The following is a 6,663-nucleotide window of genomic DNA, read 5'->3' as shown; positions in this document are numbered from 1 at the left end:
GTTGTTACAGAATTAAACCAAACACAATTTAATGCCCTTGGTCAATTAAGAAAAATGAATCCAATTCTTTTTTTTAAAGTATGCACATTTTCCATGCAATCAGATCCACTGTAGGTCAAGGACCAGAGATTAAGTCATAATCCCTTTATAGATCATGAGCAATTTTTAAAAATCTTTCCTATCTATGTTTGCCTTTAAATAGACACTGGCTAAGCAATCAGAAGTTACTCAATGGGATATTAAGACAATGCTTAAAGCAGGTATTTCTTTCTCCATTATTATAGTGCTAGTGTTAATTTGGGTTTACATGTCAGAGTTGGTCAAAGTGACCAATCAGGTGATACAGGTGACTGAATTTTTTACAAATGTTCTGGGAAGGGTTTAGCACTGCCTTATTTTCAAAGACAACAATGAATTCTGTAATTTTCAGGTGAATTATCAGGTCTTTCCAAGAGCAAACCTTTCCCAATCTTCAATTTTGCTTCTTTTCGCTCCTGAAAACACTGATTTATGGTGAAATATGATTCTGAGGAAACTAACAACTCTCTATAAAATTGTCCAAATGGTCATACTTCATCTGTGACTCTAGACTGAGTATGGTAAATATCCAACCAAGATAAATGCTCCCAGACATCTATGCAATTTACTTTTGACAGCACCTCCCAGATCCATAATTTCCACTACCTAGAAGGACAAGGGCAGCAGATGCACTGGAACATCACCACCCCTGCAAACCACAGGGAATTCTATCGACGTTAACCTATATAGATTATTGGGATAGGCGATATGCAAATTTGAGATTACTATCAGATCAGCCATGATCTTATTAAATGGTAGATCAGATCAAGGGGCTGAATGGCCTACTTCTGCTCCTTGTTCATATTTGTCACTGTCAATATCCTGGAACTTCCTTTCTAACAATATTGTGGTGTACCCTACACCAAATGGACTGCAGTGGTTCAAGAAGACTGCTCACCACCCCTTCTCAAATAAGCCAACAATGTCTGCATCTTGTGAAAGAGTAAAAAATATCTAGCAGAGATTACTGAATGACAATGAGAAATGAAAACTCTGGATATGTTTTCCTGTTCCCTAGCCCAAAAGGTGATAAAACCAGTTGCGGCAGTCATTTTGTTAGCTAGCTGATATTAGTTAACTCAATACTATTGGATACAAAACTGGCTCGGTCAAAGAACAGTAAGAAGTTTAACAACACCAGGTTAAAGTCCAACAGGTTTATTTGGTAGCAAAAGCCACACTAGCTTTCGGAGCTGCAAGCCCCTTCTTCAGGTGAGTGGGAATTCTGTTCACAAACAGAGCATATAAAGACACAGACTCAATTTACATGAATAATGGTTGGATATTCGGGTAAGCGTTCTCCAAGGCGGCCTTCGCGACACACGACGGCGCAGAGTCGCTGAGCAGAAACTGATAGCCAAGTTCCGCACACACGAGGACGGCCTCAACCGGGATATTGGGTTCATGGCACACTATTTGTAACCCCCACAGAGTTTCACTGGCTCTCTTGTCTGGAGACAATACACATCTTTTTAGCCTGTCTTGATGCTCTCTCCACTCACATTGTTTTGTTTCTTAAAGACTTGATTAGTTGTAAGTATTCGCATTCCAACCATTATTCATGTAAATTGAGTCTGTGTCTTTATATGCCCTGTTTGTGAACAGAATTCCCACTCACCTGAAGAAGGGGCTTGCAGCTCCGAAAGCTAGTGTGGCTTTTGCTACCAAATAAACCTGTTGGACTTTAACCTGGTGTTGTTAAACTTCTTACTGTGTTTACCCCAGTCCAATGCCGGTATCTCCACATCGGTCAAAGAAGACAGAGGGTAGCAGTGGAAGGGTGCGTTTCTGAATGAAGGGCTGTGACAAGTGGTGTTCCTCAGGGATCAGTGCTGGGACCTTTGCTGTTTGTAATATGTATATAAATGATTTGGAGGAAAATGTAACTGGGTTGATTAGTAAGTTTGCAGACAACACAAAGGTTAGTGGATTTGCGGATAGCGATAAAGACCATCAGAGGATACAACAGAATATAGATCGGTTGGAGACTTGGGCGGAGAGATGGCAGATGGAGTTTAATCCAGACAAATGTGAGGTAATGCATTTTGGAAGGTCTAATATAGATAGGAAATATACAGTAAATGGCAGGACCCTTGGGAGTATTGATAGGCAAAGGGATCTGGGTGTACAGGCACACAGGTCACTGAAAATGGCAATGCAGATGGAGAAGGTAGTCAAGAAGGCATACGGCATTATTGCCTTCATAGGCCGGGGTATTGAGTTTAAAAATTGGCAAGTCATGTTGACGCTTTTTATAGAACCTTAGTGAGGCCGCACTTGGAATATAGTGTTCAATTCTGGTCGCCACACTACCAGAAGGATGTGGAGGTTTTGGAGAGGATACAGAAAAGATTTACCAGGATGTTGCCTGGTATGGAGGGCATTAGCTATGAGGAGAGGTTGGAGAAACTTGGTTTGTTCTCACTGGAGCGACGGAGGTTGAGGGAAGACCTGATAGAAGTCTACAAGATTATGAGAGGCATGGACAGAGTGGATAGTCAGAAGCTTTTTCCCAGGGTGGAAGAGTCAATTACTAGGGAGCATAGGTTTAAGGTGCGAGGGACAAGTTTTAAAAGAGATGTACGAGGCAGATTTTTTACACAGAGTGGTGGGTGCCTGGAACTCGTTGCCGGGGGAGGTAGTGGAAGCGGATACGGTAGTGACTTTTAAGGGCGTCTTGACAAATACATGAATGAGATGGGAATAGAGGGATATGTTTCCCGGAAGCGTAGGGGGTTTTAGTTAAGTCGGGCAGCATGGTTGGTGCAGGCTTGGAGGGCCGAAGGGCCTGTTCCTGTGCTGTAATTTTCTTTGTTCTTTATTTAGGAGAATACTATGGGACCCTCCTGGTTAAATATTACTCAATATCATATCAACCGATGCATTAACTATTAAGTACATTAACTAATGTATTAAACAATGAGCCATCAATGGCTTAAACTAAAAGAATTAAATGATCAGCTCAATTGAATTGACTTGGATGGGAAATTTGAGAAACATCAAAATTTGCTCAATAGAAAGTATACATTTGATAAGGAGCCACACAAAAGGTGAATACACAAAGTAAGAACACATAGGGTCAGGGTTAATTTGTTAGCTTGGATGGAGGACTGGCTAAACAACAGAAAGCAGAGAGTTGGAATAAATGTGTCTTCTTCTGGTTGACAAGATGTATCTCGTGGCATGCCACAGGGTTTGGTTCTTGGCCCCTCGCTATTTACAATCTATATTAATGACTTGGACATAGGGATAGAAGGTACTTTCACCAAATTTGCAGATGACACTAAATAGGTGGGATACTAAGTTGCAATAAACAAACAAGCAATTTACATATGGGCATGGATAGGTTAGGTGACAGGCCAACATTTGGCAGACGGAGCTTAATATGGACAAGTGTGAGACTATTCATTTGAGTCGTAAAAATAGAAAGGCAACTTATTATCTAACTGAGAGAAACTTCAGAGTGCTTCAGAGCAGAGGGGACACTTCCTCTAAAGTCTGGTAGTGGTAGAGGGCACATGTGTACTGGAAGTATCTCCATGACCCTCCCCTTGAGACCCAAGGTGCCAGGCCAGGGTGTCAGTGCCAGGGTGTCATGGAGGCACCGCCTGAAAGTGGGCCTGAATGCAGGGGGGAGAGGGGGGGGGGGAAGTCTGAAGAGGGATGTGGGGGGTCTCAGGAGGAATGCTGAAGGGAGGCCTGAAGGAAGGGGAGGGGCCTGGGTCTGAGTGGGTGTCTGAGGTGGGGGAAACAGCTGTAGAGGTCCGAGTGGAGGGGGGGTGCTGATTGGGTCACCCTCGTGGGTGCATGGTATGGGGTGGGAGTGACCCGTTATTTGAGTCTTGTGGGGAAGGGTTGGTGGTGTTCCTCTGGATCCTCGGGGTTCAGCAAGCCAGGTTCATGTTGGTGATGACTAACACTAAAGCCCACCTGGTTCATTTCCCACTGGAAGGATGGGTGAATGGGTCGTCAAGCGTATATTAATCAGGTTGATACCCACTCTGGGCGAGAACCCGATTTGGGCAGGTGGGGCGGGTTGGATGAATCCCAATAGCCCTTATTCCTGGCTGGATTATGATTTTAGCTCTGACGCCCAATGTAGCGGACAATCAGAATGCCCGCAATCAGTGAATAGGGCCGGTGAATAACCATCCCCCCCCCCCCCCCACCCCACCCCCGCACCCCCAGCCCAGAGTATGAAAGTAGGGAAGTGTTGCAGCAACTGTACAAGTGAAACCGCATCTGGAGAGTTGTGCACTGTTATGGTCCCCTAAATTGAGGAGGAATGTGGTTGCATTGGAGGCAGTTCAGAGGAGGTTTACCAGATTAATTCCAGAGATGAGAGGTTTGTCTTATTAAGAGAGATTGAGCAGATTAGGCCTATGCTCTAGAGTTTAGAAGAATGAGGGGAGATCTAATTGTGGTTTATAAGATGCTAAAGAGGATTGAGAGGGTAGACATAAAGAGGATGGGCAGAATTTTATGAGATTTTTTCTAAGTGTCCAGCTAGCATGAAAACGGGAGAGTTCCTGATCCAAGCTGATTGGAGTAGGCTTAGCTCCTCCTCCAAGGCTTGATCTCATTTGCATCTTAGCCAAAAGGCCGTGATGCCGTTTTTAAAAATTGCTTCAAATGAAGCTAAAATGTAACCTAATAACTTCAACCAAGCACAGCATGTCAATACTACACTTGATCTTAGCCAAAAGGCCGAGAAGCGATCAACCTTATAAGTGTGGAAAACTATTCTAAATAGATAATTCATTGTTCTTTTTCATTAAATTGTATTAGTCAGCTATAAATGTGCTATCAAACTAATTCCAGGAGGGCAACATTGTAAAAGAAAATGAACTGTACAAATTTAAGTGATTTTGTTTCAATTTAACTTAGCAATGTATTCATGTGGGCGAATGCATAGGTTGCAGTAGTTTTCTCCCAAACATCAGTGGAATTAAAGTGGAGAAAGAGTGAGCTACTTATTTGTGAATATAGCTACATTTTGAAACTGCCTTGACTATATTTAAAGAGTTACTTAGTATAATCCAATTGTGTTAGTAACTTATTTCTGCCTGTCAGTTTTCATGGCCCAGTTTGAAAATTAAGTTGTGAACTTCAGAGGTGTCATCTGTTTTGCTAAACTGTATTGTTCTAATTGCAAAATGCAAGTCAATCTGCTAACTCAAAGAATGCGCAGAAGTAACAAACTAAATGATAATACGTGGCTACAAACTGAGGCCTAGAAGAATATTTAAGTAACAAAATAGTATTGTATGCAACAACAATTTGTCACAAAGGAAAAGAAAATGGAGAAGCATGGAATCAGTTCAAAAATGCCATGTTTTAATCCGAACAGATAAAAATTTAGCTGAATTGATTCATTTTCAACCTTGAATAGAAGCTGTTGTTCCTGATGCCTACTTAACCTGCAAATCATCTCAGCTTCTGTATGGATTTTACATTTTTAAAAATGGGCATTTTGAATCAGCTGGTATGGACTGACCCCAAATAGCAAAATAGTCATTTTCTGCACTCCCTACTCTTCAATAGTTGGTTCACTGATGGTCTGAGAATTGTCCATTGCTGGGATTTTCTGGTCCTGCCTGCCACAGGACCAGAAGTTCCAGCCAAAAATCAACAGACATTTTGCTTGTCTGTCAAATTTTCTGTCTTGCCCATAGCTCCTCCCGCAGTGGGTGGGACCAGAAAATTCAGGCTAATGTAACCACCCCAGAATTTGCACGCCCTGCTGTGGTGAATTTCTCCATGGTGGATGCAGTGGGCCAATCAAATCCCTGTTGACTTCAGTGGGCCCAAAATATCCTGTCAACAGGAAGGGCCAGAAAAATTCCACCCCATATATTTACCAATTGAAGAGCAAGGTGCTTCTGCCTGTGGCAATTTTCTTTCCTTATAAAACTTCACACCGTTCAGTCTTCTATCTTCACTTTCTCCAACCCAGCTGATTTTTTTTTCCTTCTAGAACTCAATTTTGTTAAGCTTTGTAGTCTTCTTAAGGAAATTCCAAACTTTACAGTAATAATCTGGAACTGCAGGATGAAGGATAACCTGAAAGAACTGAACCAATGCTGAATGCATCTCATTTCTCCAGGTAAGTTGTGCAAATTATCACTCAGTTCAATGAATCATTTATTTAAGATTGGCTATTACTCAGAGTGAAAGACGCCTAGCAAATTACTGAATAAATTTCATGCATGTGTTGCAATTCCTCAAACATTTGTATACTTTTACAATGCAAGCAAAATTCATCAAATGATCCTCCTCTTCCTGTCAGGTATAAAATGTTCAATTTGAAATTAGTTTGACCAATTTTCAATCCAGTACATATTAGACCTGAATATGTAGTTGGAAAGGCTGTGGATCTTTAGGGCCACACTGTTAGAATTACATCTGAAGAATGGCCATATGAGAACAGTACTAAATTGTAAATACTGTAGAACCCACTGAACTGTAATCACTGGTCTGAAAATGTTACAGGGGTTCTCTTTCTCTCCTGCCTATACATTGGCAGATGATTAGCAGAAGCACCAGAGAATCACAATTAATGACTGAAGGCAATTCATTGAGAAA

The 6,663-nt window shown here is 41.7% G+C and overlaps 1 non-coding gene across 1 annotated transcript; it reads right to left on the bottom strand.

Moving 5' to 3' along the window:
- Positions 1–4,597: 4,597 nt before the first annotated feature.
- LOC144495436 (U2 spliceosomal RNA) lies at positions 4,598–4,797 on the bottom strand. The gene has a single exon (XR_013498270.1). It is a non-coding gene; the product is annotated as a U2 spliceosomal RNA (small nuclear RNA).
- Between the last annotated feature and the right edge of the window lie 1,866 nt (positions 4,798–6,663).

The sequence above is a fragment of the Mustelus asterias genome, chromosome 6 (assembly GCF_964213995.1).
Source record: "Mustelus asterias chromosome 6, sMusAst1.hap1.1, whole genome shotgun sequence".
Classification (NCBI taxonomy): Eukaryota; Metazoa; Chordata; class Chondrichthyes; order Carcharhiniformes; family Triakidae; genus Mustelus; species Mustelus asterias.
Note: the sequence above shows the minus strand (reverse complement) of the source record. Positions and strands in the feature narration are given on the sequence as shown.